This window comes from Falco rusticolus, chromosome 9 (genome assembly GCF_015220075.1).
Source record: "Falco rusticolus isolate bFalRus1 chromosome 9, bFalRus1.pri, whole genome shotgun sequence".
Classification (NCBI taxonomy): domain Eukaryota; kingdom Metazoa; phylum Chordata; class Aves; order Falconiformes; family Falconidae; genus Falco; species Falco rusticolus.
This window is the reverse complement of record NC_051195.1, coordinates 1,589,143-1,609,010: the sequence shown is the minus strand read 5'-3', so window position 1 is coordinate 1,609,010 and position 19,868 is coordinate 1,589,143. Positions and strand designations below refer to the sequence as shown.

At 39.8% G+C, this 19,868-nt stretch overlaps 1 long non-coding RNA gene across 3 annotated transcripts in view; it reads left to right on the top strand.

The window, feature by feature from the left end:
- The first annotated feature begins 1,222 nt into the window (after nt 1-1,222).
- LOC119153819 overlaps nt 1,223-19,868 on the top strand; it is a 35,103-nt gene continuing 16,457 nt past the window's right edge. The window contains exons 1-2 of one of the 3 annotated variants that reach the window (XR_005106231.1): nt 1,223-3,110; nt 3,184-8,755. This is a non-coding gene — a long non-coding RNA (uncharacterized LOC119153819). Of the gene's footprint in view, nt 8,756-19,868 lie in introns of all 3 variants that reach the window. The other 2 variants (XR_005106232.1, XR_005106230.1) reach the window with 2 other exon arrangements.

The window sequence follows — 19,868 nt, the reverse complement described above, 5'->3', positions numbered from 1 at the left end:
AAGGTCTGAGACAATGAATGAAACAGCTTATATTGTTAGAAGATATACCAAAGACTAAGCCTGACTGTGACTGTAACAGTGAATGTTTTCTATGTGATTATTATACAAATATAGAAACGTTAAAATAGAAATATATAATATTATATAAATAATTATTAATATATAAAACATTAACATAGAAACAGGAAAAATGGAGAACAGTTCTGCTTTGAGGGAAAAAAGATTCTCCGCATGTAGGGAGTGTCACCTGCCCGTTGGTGCCCATGTGCCAAAGGCGGCTCTAGAAGCAGGTGGCTGGTGGCTGGGTTGTACCAGCTTTGGAGATGGCCCGTTATTCACAACGACCTCTCCTGCCTTTATTTTTGGTGCTTGTACTTTCCACAGCAATTTGCAATTTATGAAGACTAGCAGCAAAGTCAATGGCTTTGGAGCATCAAAGGTTGACATAAAGAGGATTTTGTAGACAGGTGGCAAGACTTGTTTGATTTTACATAATGGGAGTAATTCCAGGGAAAAGTGTGAAAAATCTTGCAGTCATTTCAGCTCCTTACTGTGATCACCCTCCTCCCTGTTATAGCATATATTTTTGTGTTATAAACCAAACAAATCTACCTGGCTGTAAAGTTTTATGTAGTCAAACTCTTTCATGGTAAGAACAATCATAGTGTGATCTTAAATGGAGCAAGTGAGATAAGCCTAATTGCTCATTTGAGAGGACTTTTTTATAGACTTCTTGAAAAAGAAGAAATAAAACCTCCAGGTATGTCAGAGAGAACAAAGTTTCATAGCATAGAAAAAAAAATTGTTTGTTGCAATATTTATTTTCCCATCCAACATATAAATAGTACATGAGTGAGAGAGAGCACTACATGCCTTTTAACCATGTGATCCAGAAAACAATGCTTTTGTTGGTTTTTCGGTTTTGTAATTCCCAGTGCTGTTACATCATTTATTACTATGTTGTTACTTGTCACACCTGGTTACTGTCTTTTTATCAGCTGTGTTGTGTGATGCATCATGGAAATCGGCTATGGCTGGGGAAATGTTAAATAAATACAGGCAAATACCATTAATGGCCATATTGCAAAGTCGGTGGAATCGGCTGTTCCATTTGCTCCCTTCCCAAAATAAGAGGGGGCCAAGCGGAGGTGTTCCCATGGCAGCTCATCTGAAGGCATGTGGAGGTGAGTGGGGGGGGTGGGGGGTGTGAGTGGAGGGGACTGTGTGGTCTCCAGCCCCCTCGGGGAGGCACCTGCGGGTGCAGGCTGGGCTTTTCTGGAGCATGATGAATGGAAATGTGTCTTGCCTGGAGGCTGGCGGGGCTGCAGGAGCTCAGAGCTGGAGGATGCAGTATCCCACTATATCAGTTGCTTTAGTGAGAGAAACCTTAATTGCCCCCTACTCAAAACTAAAAACAAAACTCAAAAATATCCCCAAACAAATCAAACCTAAAATAATGTTTTAGGTAAACATCTAAGAATCTAAACCAAGTGTAGTGTGGTTTAGGGAAGGCCAAGTTTCTGTAGGTATTTATCTGTGCACATGAATCTTACAGTAAAAAACCCTGTGTATTTACAGATAGAAGATTCCTGTAGTTACATATTTTTTTTTATCATGATCCTGATTTGCCTTCAAAAATGAGCTCTTCTGCAAGTGCAGTCTTATGCCTTTCTCTTCTCCCACCCCAAAGTTTTACTTCTGGTGTTGCATGTTGGTTCCTCTTTACCTCCAGTTTGCTTGTAACTCATGTTGTGGAGGTTAATTTTGGCAGTGCTGTTTCCCCAGTGTGGTGCAGTTTCACGGCTGGGGCAGTCTTGGGGGAATTGCATTGAGATCTTCCCCGCTGTGTGGTGGACATCCATCGTGCCAGCCCTGAACCCAGCACATCCCTCCGTGCCGTTACGCAGCCCAACAGCATTCACTTTTGTCATCACTGCAAATGGTAGATGCTCTGAAGCTGATGATAATTCATCAAAACCCAGCATTAACCTTAGCAATTTATTTTGTTCTGCTTTCCTAGGCAACCAAATTTTAAACAAATCCATTTTTCTCAATGTGGACCGTCCTATTTGACTGTTGGAAACATTGCTACAAATAAAACTATGCTGAGAACATAATAAAGTTGGTCTAGAATTCATTTAAAATTCAGGTGATGAAAGGTCACCTATTAAGCAAGCTAATCCTTTCTTTTTTTTTTTTTTTTGCACGCCTCAATGAAAAAATTTATATTTCTGCTATGAAATTAATATCTAGCCTCACCTAAAATCGAAGTATTTTGAAACAGTGTTTTTGTTTTTTTTCACCATTATTCCAGAGCCGTTGAATGTGTTCAAACTTGAAGTATGATCTAAACTAGCCAGATATTTCTACCTCCACACACCTGCAATGATGCTTGAGTATGCCAGCCTTCCCATCGAGTCTGGTGTGTAACTTAGTTATATTCAATAGCGATCTACACTTACACTGTTACTGATGCTGTAGCGCATGACCTACTGCAAGTCAGGCTGAATGATCTGTCACAAGGGTAACAATCCATATGGATGAAAAGGGTGCATATACTGGGAGTGGCTTTCAGGTGACCAAGAGCCCTGCCAGCCTGGGGACTGGGATGGGATTGCCAGCCCAGGGGCTACACAGAGTGTTGACACCCCTTTTCCTCCTTTTTTCTTTGTGGGAACAGGTTTGTATCTCTGGTACGGAGAGTTGCTCTTTACAGGTCTGAGATTTTCCTTTTGTGGTTATGCACGGCTTTTGAGAACATGCCTTTCCTTTGAATTTGGATGTAGTTCTTAGGTAAAAAGTAATTTGTTACAGAATTTAATATGGCAGGGAATTATTCAGACACCAGCTTTATCTGTATGGCAAATCAGCTTGGGCGCATCCTTCCCACAACAGCCCTTATTTCAAAACTCAGCTTTTTTTTTTTTTTTTTTCCTGGTATTGCTAAAAGTTCACCAAACAAGGACCCTGTGGATAAGGTGTTGTGTCTTGCTGCTGAGGAGTCATCACTAAATAAATCAGGCTAATTCAGGAGTGAGCGAGGCTGTCCCAGAACCGCTGTGAGCTTCCTCTGCATAGGGAGGATGGACACCTACGCCTGCCTTCTTCAGGTACCAGTGATCTTGGAAATAATCATGGGCAAAGGTTCTCAAATGGAAAAAACATATTTTATCCTCCCAACAGGCAGGAGCACGCCCAATGCCAGCGAAGCAAGGACTGCAGTTTGTGAAGCTCTGGGCAGACACTTGCTTACACATCCCGGCTCCTTGCTTTTTGGTCTTGGACTCAGGGTAGGATCTGTGCTTGGAAAACCGCAGATTCTTGATCTGAACCATGGCTTTGTAGATTAAGGCACTTTGTTTTGTTCTGAACAAGACGACTGAAGATAACACCCCAGTTCCATGTAAAGCTTCCTCCTTTTTTTCATCTTGAGTTTAACATTGGATCAACGTGATTTTTTTTAATGCAAAGAGTGGATGCTACTCCTAACACTTTTTCATTGTTTTCCATTAACTATATACACAAAATCAGTTTTTTTCTAAGTCCTGAGAAACCTTAGGCTTTCTATGACATGCTGTTTGGGGAGCCCAGGGCATGCACTTTGGGGGTTTCTTTGATTCTGCTATTCACACTTCTATACAACACAATGGTAAAAAACCTCTCCAACAACTTTATTAGCATTAATATGAAATACTATGTCTAACATAATGATTTCCTTCTTTATTTCTTTAGTCTGAAAACAAACGTGATACATCTCCCTTGAAGCTTCAAATCAATAACCTAAAGTAATTGCTTCTCATAAATGGGTTTCAGGACTGATGCTGATATTTCAAAGTGTGACTTTTCTTCTCTTGCTAAATAAAATAATGCTGATTTTATAGCAAAAACTCTTACCAGCAGGGTGCAAGCTTCTGCAACTTCCATTTTAAGGTGGAAGACTGGGGTCTGGGGGCGTGTGTGTTCTGTTTCAGACGATATAAGTTATTTGTGTAACAATGGAAAAATTTCATTTCTCTTTTTTACTTAAATTTAACTCTTCATTGAAGGTGCATAGTAATGTTTGCCTTGCCTGTGAGCTGAAACATTTGCTTAATGGTTACAAACTGCTGTGAAAATTTAGCATTAAAAGCTTTGATCATGCAACTTCGTAATTACTGGTTGCTTCTCAAGTGTGTAACGGTGAGTACTGCTAGTCGTGGGTTCTCAGGAGTTTCTTCCTCCTTGCTTGTTTAGCCATGAGTGAATTTAAAAATCTTATGAGTTATATACTATATGTATATAGTTAATCCACAGGATTTTTATATGTATATTATGTGTGTGTGTATATATATATTTATAAATTTTCTCCTTTTAGTCTCGGGCTGATGTGGAAGATGGACAGAAGAACCAAGGTGTGTGGAAAGATGAGTTCTGCTGGAAACTGGGGCTGGCTGGTACCTTCCACCTGCTGGGCGTGGGAGTACAGAGGTGTCACCTGCTGTCACACCACCACTGCCTGTGGCCCTGTCGGACCCTCGTCCCCGAAGACTCTTAGAGCAGCCTGAGGTGAAAGCAGCAGCTGTGGAGCTGATCTGTTATCATTTCTACCAATATTCCTGGTGTTCTTTGGCTGCCCTCAGCCCTGCAGGGTTGCCAGCCTGCTGGGTGACGAGACCTGGCTGTGCTGGCACGGCAGCTCCATCCCCAGACCCACTGCACAGCTCCTGGGCTGGGGAAAGGAAAGGGTGGAGGGAAGGAGGTTTACAGCTCCTCTGCTCCCCCCCATAACCCTTGACCATCAGCGTGCAGCGTGGTTTTAGGATTTTTTCCTTGGTTTGGTGGTAAAGAGGACTTTACGTGGAGACTCAGAGAATATTTTAGGTGGGAAATCCTTATGCCTGAATGCAGACACCAACACTGCTTGCTCCTGTGTTGCCCTGGGTAAATCCACAAATACCAATCTGTCATCAAATGCCTTATCGTTAGCTAGAACATGGTATAGCTTGCCTGTGCGATGTGCTTAGATGGGGGGGTCACCAGGGGTATTGCCGCGCACCGAACCCTTGTATGATTAAGTTTCAGAAGGAGCAAGGGGACAAAACACCTCTCCTTGCTTGCAAAGACCAGGAACAAATTCTGCACACCAGTTGCTTCTTGATTCTTCCACTGAATTTTGGTATTGCATTGAATTCTACTTTAATTTTTAACTGAAAGTGTTTTTCAGTTAAAGGGAAGCATGTAATTGAAACACAGAAAATGTTTTTTGTATTCTAGGCACCCATTTTTCCAATTCCCAGTGTTCCTTCTTTTTCTGTTTCCATTTTTAATGGACCTTGTTTTAGTTAATTATTTATGTTGGGTGCCATGTATATTTAGGTTAGGAAATTAATCTTCACATTTTGATGTCAAAATTAATTATTTCCAAGTGATATCAGCAAGGGTTATCCAGAATTTGATCTTGCTGATTAAGTTAGAAAAATATTTTTTGTTTGCTTTTGGGAGTTTTTGTTCACCTTTCCAACACCTAGGATTTATATGTGTAATGAAGTTCATTAAGCTACCCACTATATGGAAATGAACAGAAATATTTTAGGTTTTAAATATTGGAGTGGTAATGAAGCAGAACCCCTTGTTTTCAGTGAGTGAAGCTACTCATAAATGCTGAGATATATGTTTTCTAAAGTCTCAGTTCAGTAACTTTTCTCATTTGTCACTACAATGTGAAATGGGTGAGTTTTGTATATCTGAAACAAGAGCTTCCCTATAGTGAAGCTTATACTTCAGGTTTTATACAGCATGTCTGGACTCTATTTTCTAGACTGTCTCTTTGAAAGTACTTCTATATACTAGATAAAAGGTCCCCAAGATCCAAGAAGAGGGAGTTGAAACTATTGTCTCTTTGTGGGTTTGTAGTTGGCAGTAAGGGATGGTTTACAGCTGGTACTGGCACTGGTGAGGAGTGAATGCCGATGAAAACAGGGTAGCTATAGTCATCGGACGTTTTTCTGGCACAGAAAATGTTCCTTTTCTGTCATTGTGTTGTTCAAGTTTGAGTCACTGAAAAACAATTCTCATTGAATGTAGTTTTCTGGATGCAGGGAAGGTTTCTGCAGAGATCTCATGAGGAGTTTCATTGTCATCAGCTGGGATGATACTCCTGAGGACCTTCATCCTTGGAGGATCCAAGACCATACGTAGCTATGGTCTTGGGTTCTCCAGAGTAAATTTAAGGTGTCCTCTTAATCTGCTGTCAGAAACAGCTCAGGCGTTGCTCCTCACCATTCCCAGGATCCTTTTCTGAAAGCTGAGACCTGGTGTCACAGTTGCCTTCCCCAGGCAGGTTCCTCTTGGTTTTTCTGTTTTCTCCGTGATGGTCCCTTCATGCCTTAATGGCATGTGACAACTGAAGCAAACAGGCTTGGGCTTCATAGAGGGATTTTAGGACAAGTACTCCTTAGGTGCCGTAAAGAAGTGCATCTATAAGGAGAACGTAAACCCTTCCTTTGCTATTTCTTGCCTCAGTTTTTTTAGCATGCTTGAACATTCAGTGCTGTTCAGTTGGAGTTTCTGTGGCAGGAGGTCTCACCTCCCCATCTCACATACTTTTGAGTAGGTAACACAAGATGAGACAAAGAAACAAATATCAGAAAGCTTCAAAGTAGATAGCCTTTTTTGACTTTTAATTTATTTTCCTTATACATTCATGAATTTGTAAATAGAAGTGTCACTTCCTGCTAGCTGAAAAAAACAGTACAAAAAAATTTTTCCTCCTCTCTCACACGCTTTATGCTGCAGAGGTGTTCATGCTCACATAATTAACATTATGGCACATTTTATTTTCTTTCAAGCTCTGCCTAAATAGTCAGGAATCAGGATTCATTTTTCTGGGTAGCCTGTGAAGTACAGTGCGATGTGTTAATGGTCTGACCCCTCGGGTAATTTAATTATCTATCAAGTCCATTCCTCTGCACAGCTAATTGACCGTCTCAGCGGTCTGTGTGCAGGCAGCTTTGGCAGAAATATCTCCATGCCACTACCTGAGATCCTCTTCATTACGCCCTATGTATCCTGGGTCTCTAAACTATCCTCGGAGCCCAAATCTGTCTGACAAGGAGTGAGAGTGGAGGGAAAGGTGAGGTGGGGGGAAGGCCTGTAAATTCACACGCTGCTCTACAGACACGATGTGCTTTCACCTCTAGAGCAGCTGCAGGTCATAAATCAGGACATGCCCTATTTTAAAAGCTGTAAGGGACAAACTGCTCTCAGTGTCATTTGTAAAATACCACCCTACCTTTCACGAACAACCATTACTGGGGTTCATAGCAGCCTGAACAGAGAAGTGAGCTAAATAGTGGGGTTTTAATTTTTATGGCTCTCTAAACCATGAAAACTCTTTTGTTTGGTTACCTTTTGCAGTCTTCCTCAGCTGGAATGCTGTACCTTACTGCCTTTTGAAAACCTTATTCAGTCAGTAAACATCAAGCTTGCAGCACTCCAGCCTTATATCATCACCAGTTGCACAGTGTTATTGTTAATCTTGAAAAATATAGTTTGGCTCCTTTAATCTATTCAAGAAAGCTGCTTCAGCATCAAATGCCTTCACAAGGCATTAAAGTATATCACATTAACACCACAGAGATATTTGCATTACATAGGCAATTGCATTCATTAGTCCCTTAGCAGCAATGATGTATCCTGTCTTATACTAAATATCATATATTAGCACACCCATGTACATGCTATATGTAATTAAGTATTTTTTTCTCTGTTATCCAAGTCTATTGCAGAGACTAACACAATTCTTAGTTGGGCTAACTAATTCCTGCCTCAAAAGAGAAAGAAAGAAAGAGGGTAAGAATGATTACAGACCATGCTTATTCTCCACTAATAGATATTTTTTTAAAAAAAAGTTTATAGTAAAGTTTATTTCAAATAGTTTTTAGTAAAGTTTATAGCTTACATTACATAGTTTAGTTTATATTAGTTTATAAGAGTTTAGTAGATTTTATAGTAAATAGTTAATAGGACAATGTTTGTGTGGCACCCTGTCTTCAGAAACAGGTATGTATTGCATTTGATGTATCCACAGTGCATGTGTAATCATCACACAGCATTTATATATGCATGTATGTATATTGTTTCTAGACTATCATTAGTAGGCTGCTGCATATTAAAACTGCATTTGCCCTTTTTGATTTTCACATTTTAAAACATCATTATGTAAATATCTGGCAATGCAACGATGATCAGATATTTCTGAAAGGTGCAGCTGGAACCTTCTAAGTTGGGTAATGTCTGTAGGATAAGTCTGAACAATTATCTTTTTAATGAACTGTATATTCATAGCACAATCATTTAAAAAATTAGAGCTAGAATGAATATTCTTCATAACTGTATACCACTGTTAGAGAAATTTACTTTGATCCTCATTTTAATTTAGCAGTACATCACCAAGTGGTATCCCTATGCCCTGCTGTTTCCAAACGTCAAAATTGCTTTCATTTCGTTGATTTAAGCTGGAATTGCTTTGAAGTGTATTTCTGAAGGAGGATATTACAGAAAGTCTTGTATACCTCTTGGTCAGTGGTTTTGTTTGTGCTGTCAGTAATTTAAGTTTGTTATGTTCTATGCTGTGTTCTTTTCCTGGGGAAATCCCATTAGATTAGTGTAGCTGAGGATGTGTGCAATGTGATTCCTCCCAGGGTCTGTGCAAAAGCCATGAGCCTGGCGCTCCAGGAAGTTTCCTCCATGCAAGCTTTTTTTTTTGCATCTGTTGGTGAGAATCGAATTTAATGCATATATTCCTCAGTTCCTTAATAAACCTATGTAATGATTCAACATTAAAGCCACATGAATGACTTACTAGTATTTGTAGCATATTCAGTGTTTCCTCTTATAATTCTGGCATTGTGTTTTGGTTGTTTGGGGTTTTTTTTTCCCTCAACCACCTGAAGACTATTTCAGTATGCATGTTCTGTCAGGTCAAGTGTATTAGGAATTTCAAAAGTAGCTGCCGATCAACATAAATGCTCTCTTTACACCCATCTTTTCATTCTCTTCTTTATATATGCAATCTTCTATCCATTTTGTTTTAGGGAAGATCTGTTGTTGAAGAATATATTAGCTGACCATGTTCTAATCAGAGTAGCATGATAGTTCACATGCTACATTGCTTTAACAAATATGAAAATGCTTAATTATTCTGCTGGTGGAAAATTAAAATAGCAAACATTATAGATCTGCATTGTGAATGACCTAAATTTCTTCCCATTTTTTAAAAAAATATTCCAGTCCAAAGTTCTGAAAAAAATTGACGCATAAAGACATTGAAAATGAAGATGAGGTTTGTTGTTTTGATATGAATTTCTCCATACATTATTTTAGGAGAAAAAAGAAAAAGGTATTATTAATCTAACTAAACCCAATTGTTGTGTAAAACCAACGTTTCCCTTGGTACTTCGATACTTCTTCTGAAATCTCGTATTATTGACTATTTTTTTCCATTTAATTGCTTTCTGAGATTAGGTTTTTAATCATTAAAAGAGGATGTGGTTTTGCATTGACCGTACCTAGGAGTGGGCTGTGTACAGCTGAGGCAGTGAGCAGCCCCCAGGGAGCACGGTGGGCTGGGCAGCCAGAGCCCCGGGGGGGTCGGTACAGCCCCCGGCCGCGGAGCCTGTGCAGCCCCTCAGCCTCCACCGCCCCACGGTCCTTCTGCTACTGGCAAATTTAACAGACAAAATATAATCCACGGATCAAACAGGCCTTTTGCCTTTGTTTTATTATGCAACTGGAATAGTATAGCTCCCTAGATTAAACAGAGCCCTTGTTTGCTAATGCTTTGAGGAAAGTTTACAAGTGGTAAGAATGTGGTCAGAAAGATAAATTTATATTTTATTATCTTGATTGTTGTCACAGTTTCAAATTCCTGTATTAAAAAAAATCTGTTTATTTGAAAGTGTATAATGTAACCTCGGGGATGAAAGCTGAGTTTGCAAGATGCGATAATTAAGCCTGCATTGTAAATAACTGTCAAAAAAAAAAAAAGCTGGTGGAAATGCCATAATGCTAGATCCTTTCAGACCTGAATAAGCCTTTAATTAATCAGAAATACAGAAAGATATTCCACAGGTGGTATAAACATTATGTGTTCTTGATATGAATTGATTAAAAAAAGATACCCCAAAATTGAATTATTAAGTTTTTAGCTGCAGTCCTGGGAGACCCTTTTACCAAAGAAATTCTTTCCTGAGGGATTAGTGGTTCTGACTGAGATGGTTTATATCCAGCACATGACAGTTTAAGAGCCTTTTTTAGTTAGAAAAGCTTTTAGGATGTTAGAAAATGGGGGGACTTCAATAATGTTAAGCCAAATTGCCCTTCCTTCAAATGAACATCTATATTACCTTGATTACTGCTGTAGAGACTTGCCAATGTAATGTTTCTCTTTACTGGCTTTATAGGATCCACTTTTTTTTCTCTCTCTCTATAAAAAATTCTTGGCAGGTAGTTTTAAAGGTCACTGCAGGACCATATTAGTTATTGCTAAATCAAATCTTAGTTATGTTATTGGTTTGGCAATGCCTTTTCTGTTGTTCTACCACATGCTGTATTTTTAGGAGATTAGTTACATGAAGTAGAGATGCGTTGAACTCCTTATTCACAGACTCTCACATAATGACATATATTTTCTGGAGGGAATGTAATATGCTCTAATTACCATCTTGTGCCTGGGATAGGGGAAGGGGAAAGAAATCAGCTAAAAACACTAGGCAAAATTCCAAGCTTATTTCAAATTCTCTTTAATGCTCAAAGCCTTTTAGAAATCTTTAGAAACTTCTGATGAAAATCCATTTTGTCATTAAATCTATGCCTGTATTACAAATGAAGAGCTTTTTACCCTCCTTAAGTAAATGGATTACTTAAGACCTTCTTTACAAAATGTAGTTCTGTGCTTCCGCTTAGTACAGTCCTGCTAAGATGCGGTAAGTATCTCAAGCAGGATAATACAAGATCATGTCCCTTTCCCGTGACACAGAAATTCACATAGTGAATATGCCATTATCTGCAGCAGTGTATTTAGGGCTTTTCTTGACTTTACCAGTGGCTGCCTGAGTGATCTGGATAACTGGCTGTGTTTTCCAGCATTACTCAAAGAGCGTCAATGGATTTTGTTCCTAACATGTTCTTACATCCATGCATTTAAAAGAGAATGTATTCTAAATATTAATTATCCTAGAGTTTTATGCTGCTTTCCAGTATGTGATACCAGAGTGCTTCTCCAAAAAACCAGCTCATTAGGGGCTGGCTGGGAGCCAGAGGGGAGAAGTGAGCACATGGTGGTATGAACACAGGCAGCCGTGGTTCCATCGTCCATCATATTCAGCCTCTGTTATTTCTTGCATTTGGCTTCAGACCAGATAAAATATGAGTGCTTTTTCCCATAAAATACAATGCAAAAGTCATTGTCAAAAAACTCTGTTGAGGCCTAAAGAAAGACTTAGAGTAATGAAAGAAGTGTTTACCTGTGGTTTTTGAGCACGATAACCTCAGTTCAGGATTGCTGGGACCCACGGTGTTTCTAACAGCCAAGGACTCTTCTACATGGGTTTTGTTTCTTCTTTCCCTATCTGCTGCTGTGCTAATGACCACCTCTGAGGAAAGACTGTTGGGCCTGATGGACCTTGGCTGAGTGAGGATATTGCCAGGGCAATCTATTGAGACTGCCTGGGCTACTCTGAACTGGCCTGTCCCCAGGCTCTGAGGAGAAGTTCAATATCATGCCCTCTGAGCACACATTTATGTATATATTTTATTCTCCTCCAGAAAGCATCTCAAGCATGTAAGGTAATGAACAGAAGTTCTAAGCAATATCCGTGCAATACTTGCATGATACAACTTTGCCATCTTGGAAATCTTTACCTCTATTGCAGGAGTTTAAGAGAAAGCTTAATAGAGCTTGAGACTATGTTCTTGGCCACGGCAACACACTCTTCCCTGGAGAAGAAGTCAGCCGGGGTAGAGGAGAGGCAGTCAAATTATACTTCTCTGTTAGCAGCTGCCTGACAGATTGCATGTGGTACGGGAGAGCCACTGGTCCCACTGAGTGTGCGGTCAGGTTGGCTAGTCAAAGCCAATGCTGGTGTTGCATGCCCAATCTCACCTTAAACCACGCGTTTCTTTAGCCATGTCAGAGGCTGTGCTGCTTGCCCTCAGCACGGAGCACCAGGGTACCTTCAGCTATCTGCTGTGTGCGTGCAAGGTGTGTTGAAATGCTGATGTGTACTAAGTGACGGTGCGGACAAAGCCTTTCCTATTAACTCACCATCTAGAAATCCGTGTGCATTTAAGGCTCATCACATTCTGGCTGTGAACTTCTGTAAGAAATTTGAGAGACTTTTAACTAACGTAAATGTGTACCGTAGCGGTCCTGCTTTGCTCTCAGATTGCTTCCCTGAAGTAAAAAGACTTTTATTTTGATTTATACCATCAGTTTAATTGGGAAAGAGATGTAAGACCAAAAAAACAAAAGCAGAAAAAATAATAACGAGTATGTTCTGTGGAAGACAAAGCCCCTTCTGACTGAATGTCAGCTAATTCAGAGAATCAGCTAAGCAAAATGATTTCAACATCCCATTCCCGATGTAAGAAGCATTCAGTCAAATTTCCCTGGTTTACCTGAGCCAGAAAAACCTCAGGTGGATGCTGAGACCTTCAGGAGCCGGCAGCTTGCACAAGAGCAGCTGAGGATGAGTGGCAGGGCCAGAAGTAATGACGAGCACTGTTTCTGAAGGGCATGAGGTTGTGGTCTGTGGTGGGACAGGAGGGCTTGCTTGGCCAAGGGGCACAGCTGGAAGGGCATTTCTGACAGAGCTCAGTGTCGTTGCTGTGACAAGTGAACGCTTGGTCCTGTGAAGCTGTAACCTCCACTGAAACCAAGAAACTCCATAGGGAAGAGAAGTTTATTTTGTGTTTTCTTCTGGCACACCTAAAATTATCCTTTATTTTAAAATATATGGTTTTTAAGTAAGCCTTCTTAATGTTTAGAAAAAAACAAACTTTGGAAGCTCAGCCTATGCACCAGAACATGACCTAGAACCAACCCTGGGCTGTTGCTGCCTGTTTCCTACTAGACAGAGCAGAATAGGTACGAACAGAGAAAAAACAGAGACAAGAATGCATAGCTTTGGCTGTTTTTCTGGGCTTGTCGCGCCATTTTACCTAGACACCAAGAAATTATAGATGTGATACCTCTTCTTAGGTATTTTGGCTCCATGGGTTTCTTTATTCTTTTTCTTCTGTTTCCCAGTATATAATTGCAAAACCCCAAACAAGACCTAGCCGGTAGCCTTTGTAAAGACTGCCAGCTTGAGTTCCTGCATGCAAAGGAATGTTTGGCCTTCAGAAGTCATGCTGAATTTTTTATTTATGCATGCCCCTTTTGAGACAGAGGGAGCGTGTAAGAGAGATTTTATTCTTGCTCTTAGTCTCAGGTTGAGAGGGATCTTGAGCGAAGGCTCCCCGCAGAGCTAGGTGCTGGGCTGGCGCTCTGCAGGGCTGGTGACTGACAGCCAGTGCCGACAGCACCGCGTCACCGACGGCTCTTCTGCCGATGAGCTGCCCTGCAGTGCCACCTCTCCCCTCGCTCAGTGGAGGGGCAATAATGCTACAAGGACTAGGAAATCGAATTGATATGTACTCAAATTAGTTATTTCATCTCGCTGTCTTCTAACATTAAAAAAAAGTAAAATAACTGCAGCTTTGAAAGGCATCAGTCTCGTTGACCCTCAAGTCATCTTTTTCTTGTGCCTCCATTTCCACACAACCTACTGAGTTCCCATGGCCAAGTTCCTGTATATACATGTGCAGAAGTGTTTGCCGTTTTGTACATTATTCATCAAAATGGAAATGAGATTATCCTTGACATTTTGCGAGTGCCAGGATCAGGGCAGTGCATGGCTGTTGGCTTCGTGAACTCAAAGGTTACCTCCGATTTCCTGACAGCTGAGAGGAGCCAAATTTTCTGCTAGGCACAAAGAGCAGATGTTTATTACCGGAGATCTGTTTTTCTTAGATTTTTTTTTCTTCATGCACATGAAATATTTGAATAAGCACGAAGCAAATGCTTTTATTCCCATTTTGTTCAAAAGACTGATCTGCCTAGTTTTTCTAGAGCAGTGCAGAGTCTTATTAGACAGTTCAGGGTGAATTTTCTTGATTATATACCAATGTCAAAAGCAAAGAGGAAGATGCTTCTAAAGATAATGAATACTGAGACAATATAAATACTAACTTCTGTAAGTAGTTTGCTTGCAGCTATTACATTAAAGCATTATAATGTATCTGAGAGGAGTTTAGACCAGTGGTCAAGGCTGAATAAAATATTGTGATAAGATTTGGTGAAAAGATTAATTTGCAAGGTCACTAGCTTTTTTTGAGTGAATAAGAACAGCAACCAACAGCACTAGCAGAATAACTCAACTAGCTAAAAGTTATAGGTTACAGCACATGCAGGTAGAACTCTAGAGGGAGAGCAAATGTCACTTTCTGAGCCAAGCAGCCCATCTTGTTTAGCAATATGTTATTGCTTCGGGATTGCCATGCAGTGGGTTTGGTGTTTGAAGTTTTTGAACATGAAGTTTACTAGCACCTTAAGACTTGAATTTAGAAATATTGGTAGAAAACAACCAACTTACTTGCTGCCATGCTATAGATGTGTATGACTATATAGCTTAACCCCTCATATGGAAAGTTCCTTTTTAAACACGAAGAGTTTGAGTCTCAGGGGAATAAACCATTGTGTAAAAAGCATCCTAAATGGTCCTTTTCTTATCCGTGGTCAGACAGTTCCAAATCTCTTTGTACATTAGCTTAAATAAGTTTGCAGTACTTGCTCTGGAGGGGCTATTCTATGATGATTTGTTTGGAAACAGTGATTTGGGAAAGCAGAAAAAGTAATGTGAATTTTGGCAGGCAATTATGTCATTTTCATAGATATTTGAAATGCCCTGGCTTTCAAGATGTGTCATGCGATGTGATGCATAAAATAAAAAAAATCAAAACTATGCATTTCACCAGTTTTAACTATTCTGGATCTGAGAACAGTTGGATTGAGATGTGAGGAAGGTGTTATTTCGTAAAATTAAATTCAAGTCAAAAAAATTCACACTGAGATGAAAGAAATGGTGGAGTATTTAATATCTCATTGATTTAAAAAAATAATCATGCACTGATAGTGAAGTGCATCAAACATAACAGAACCCATACTATTTAAAGCTGTTCTGTATGATGTGATGGAACTTGTATAATGCAGTAGTTGAATTAAATAGGACTTATGGCAGTCCCTTGTGGGCATGGGTAGAAGAAGTGCCTTACACACTTTTGTGTGTACACACAGTTGTGTCTGAACTCTCCAAGAAGAGTGCATTATAGCCTGCAAACCTCTTTATCTTTGGTCTTTCCCACTGAGAAATTAGGCAACATATTTATATGCCAAGTCCTCTGGCACAGAGGAGAGGCTTCCTTATAGTTATACATAGAAAAAGTGTTGGAGAGCCACAGCAGTGCATTAAACTTATTATAGGTGCAAGAATTAATTGACAATGTTAATGAATTAACAATCGACTGTTAGTTCCGGTGCTTCAGCCCATTTTTTCTGTATTGTTTGGTATGTTAGCTTTGCACTCTCCTACTCCGAAATGCACTAACTGTACCGACTGACTCCTGCTAGAGGGCAAAGGGACAAAGGTGTCTTAAATCCTTCACACTTGGGTCTCACAGCAAGAGTTGGGCGTTTGGCCACAGTAATTGTTGCCTCTGTAAGTAGGACTATGTCTTTCCTCATCTATGTTGCCACTTCCCCTGGTTTATTACTTTCTGTGGTTATTGCATAGTGGTCTGCTCCTTCCCTCTGTAAAAACAGCATGTAGTACATCAGGAGTAAAGCTTGGCAGATCGAAAGTCTCCATTATTGTACTCAGATCTGCCTGAGAGTATGACTAACCCAAGTACTGCCTAGTAAAATTGTGCTTCCCTTCTCTCTCTCAAATTCCCTCCTGGAGCTGGCGGGAGAGCTGCCCTCTCTGTTTTGTGCTGCAGTGAGCTGCCTGTGCTTGGTTCTGGGCAGAGGAGGGGGTGCAGCAGCTGAGCAGGGATAAAATGCCATCTGATGATGCAACCTGATCTCTTGACCTCTTGCAATGTTTGCAGCTTCTGAATTGCAGTTAACAGAGCTGGAGGCACACTCAGTAATGTGTAAAAGAAGGGTCCTTGTCAAGCAATGAGTGTTGGTCTTGCTGGCAGTACAGAATTTTAATTCCAATTAATAGCAATGAATGAAGGACTTGTGACAGACAGATGTTCAGGCCAGAGGAGAAGGGGTGAGTCCACTGGTGCCTTACTGCAGCACTGTCACCTCCTCTGTGAAATGAGAGGGGACCTTCTGCATTGCCTTTGCTGGCTTTGAGGAAGGCCCTTAGTAGAACAGACCGTCTCTTTAAAAATGTTCTCCCTGATGTATCTCAACCTGTGCCTGCACAGCACTCAGAAGAGTATTGTAAAAGTGCCGTGAAATAGGGAACTTAAAAAATATTTTGATTCAACTCTACAATAACTTTTTAGTATGTCTCAGCTCCTGCATTTGAGCCAAATGAGGTTGGCTTTGGAATAACAAAACCTAAGCACATGTTGTAAAAAGGCAGGGAAAAGAAGTTGATATTTAAGATTCTTTGCATTTATGCTTTGATCCAAATCTGTAAGTTTTACGATGCAGTCTTCCTGTAGAAGCATTTTGTTCAATGATACGTTGCGCCTATGGAAACAATATTGGTTTTAACTTCTACCGTATATTCAACATGTCAACAAAAGGAGCATCTATATTCATAGGCTACAGAACTGAGTCTTAAATTTTATTGCTTGTTTTTCAAAAGGTCCATTTAATTGTGTGAATTCCTTGTCTCTTTCTGCTTTCCTAGAAATCCATGCAAGTTTAGCAATGTCACCACTTGTTGCAGTCGTATTTAACTCAAACTAACTCATAAGCTAGCCTAGCTGGCAGAAGTATGTCAGGTTACCAGCAGTTTATATTGGTTGTTTAATTCAACTGGAGACACTGATGATCTAGGTTTTCATAATCCAGGAAACAAACTACTTTGTTTTAAATAGGGAAGGGCAGGGCAGGGCAGGGCAGGGCGGGGCTGTGATAAACTTTCTGTGGTTAAATTTGTTTACAGAGATGATGGTCAGTGCCCCAGGTGTGTGTACTCAGGTGTAGATTCTTTGGGAGGGAAGGAACATTGAGAGGCATCAGTGATGACTGAACAGGTTTAGAATCCCCTTGCTCTCATTACACCATCATTTTCTGACCATGTATATAAAACATGGTATAAATTATAAAGCATATATGTGTTAAACCTTTATATTGTAAATGCATAAGGTTGGATTGAGGCTGAAGCAATTCCTGACTTTCAGGGCTTGACTTTGCCACATTGGTGACATCATATTGGAGTAACTTCTATTTTGAGGATAGACAATATAAGTACACGTACACAATGTTGTTAGTGGTTAAACTCTATTCTGTTATACACAGAACTGTATGTCAACTAAATATTGTGTATGTAATATAATACAATATAGCTGAGCTGAAATTTGGAGGAAAGGAGTTTTTCTCATTTTCTTTTGGTGAATCTGAAGAAAATGAACAGAGTTACAGAAAAGACAAGTTTCTCCAAAATACTTACAAATATTTCATCTATTCACACACAAAAAAAATGTAAATACTAATTTTCCATGCCAGCGATTCTAAATGATATATCTATTTGCATGTGGGTTAAGCCTGCAGGTTCACATACTGCCGTGCCTATTTTAAACTCTTACGGGAATAAAGTACCAGGGAACAGTTGGTCCCATGAAAATTTCAGTGTACTTATTTAAAACTCTTCCACAGATCTGTTAAATTCATCAGGTTACAGAAGTCACAACCCCAAACTGTATTTCTCAAACAATTTTTGATTTATAAAGTTCTTAATTGCACAGTTATTTTGTGCTAATATTCATGACATTGGTGTAATTGAAGCAGTAATAGCTTTCTCTTCATTTAATGCCAAAACAAAGATGAAACACAAAACCCCTGTGGGTGCAGATTATTGCAGGCACAGATGGATAGTGTAGAAATTGTTGAAAGATGAGATTTATGATGTCCAACATTGTCTCAGTGGTCAAAAAAATCTTGAATATAAAGTTAATCCTTTTAAATAATTGACATGATACTTTTTAGGTAGTGTGCAATGTCTGTTTTTTATATATATGTATATTTAATCTGCCATTGTTATTGAAATTATACATTGTTTCCCAGATTTCAATTTTCTAATGCCTAGACACTTGATCTTTGGTGTTCCTTATGTGATTTCCAGATTTTGAGGCTCCAGATGCATTCACACACACACACACACACACCCTTTAGTGATAGTTTAAGAAGTACCATTTTCCAAGACAAGTGTTCTGGAAAAACTGCTCAAGCTTGCCTGTCAGAGCTTTCAGAGGAGACTTGGAAAACAGACTTACATCCTGAAGATGGTGACAGCTTGGACAAACTGGAAAATAAGCTGTCTTGGGCAAAAAGAGGAATCAAAATTCCTGCTTCCCTAATTTGCCTTTTTATTAGGAAAACAGCAGGGTAACAGAAAACAATCACAGAAGACATCCTCCTCAATGCCTGTTGGCACCAAAATAACAGTCCTTGTTCATAATGGCTGGATCCTTGTTAGCAACATTAACAAGGTTTTGAGGCTTCTAGCACTCTTCCTATGCCTGACTCCCACCTAAAAGGCAGTGGAAAAAGATCCTTTTTTTCTTTTTTTCTTTTTTGTTTTTTTTTTTTTCTCCTTCCCCCCCCCCCCCCCCCCCCCCCCCCCCCCGAGCAAAGGTATTTCCCAATATCTTGTTATCAGTAACAGGGTAATGCAGGTGTGCCAGGAAGGTAGCACAGGGACTGGTGTTTAAAAGGCAGTACCTCTGATAACACACTTACTTCCACTCTGCAGCTGTGAATACTTCAAAAGTTAGGTTAGTAATATTTTTTAGGTGTTGAATGCCAAGAGAAAAAACATGAAGAAATTTTAAACTGATCTTTCATAAAGTGTTTTACCTGGAAAAAAACCACCCCTCCAGCATCAAGAAATCTGGCATTAATTTTCCAGTGCTGTGCTCTACCCTAAATGTTGTGTTTCAAAGATACTGGGTTTGGACATCAGTCACAAAGATTGTTTTGTACTTCATACAGCATACAAATCTGCTGATAATTGGGGAACACTTTCATTTCACCCTTTTTTCCCCTGGAATTTATGGGTAAACACAAAAAATGCACATGAAGCCTGGTTTGTATGCAAAAGTTATGTGCTAATCCATTTTGGATGGGCAAGTTCTAACGTCTGTTTTTGTAAACCACTAATGGATGCACCCATCGAGACATGCACATGTATGGACTGTGCCTTCAAACTGTCCTTAAATGTCCTTGAAAATCTGATTCACACTGAGCATAGGATTTACAAACTTCTTGGTGCAGAAAAAAATTTAAGTTTGCAGTAATTTATCGCAACTTTTTGATGTGATTACCTTTAAAATACGTAGGGTGCTTAAAATATTTAGGATAACACATAAAATATCTTTGCACATCAAGAAGGTGCATAATTTTATTGATGCTTCAAGTAAATGCTTTCACCCATGCACAGCCTGGGCAGGAATCTGCCCTTGGGTAACCTCACAGGCATTGCTGTGTTGCGAGGGTGGTACAACGGACATCGACGAGAGCTCTTCTCTTCATGAGATGTTCTTGCTTGGCTTCATTTATGCCATAGGCTGACATAGGAGTTGCTGGAAAGAACAAGCCAGAT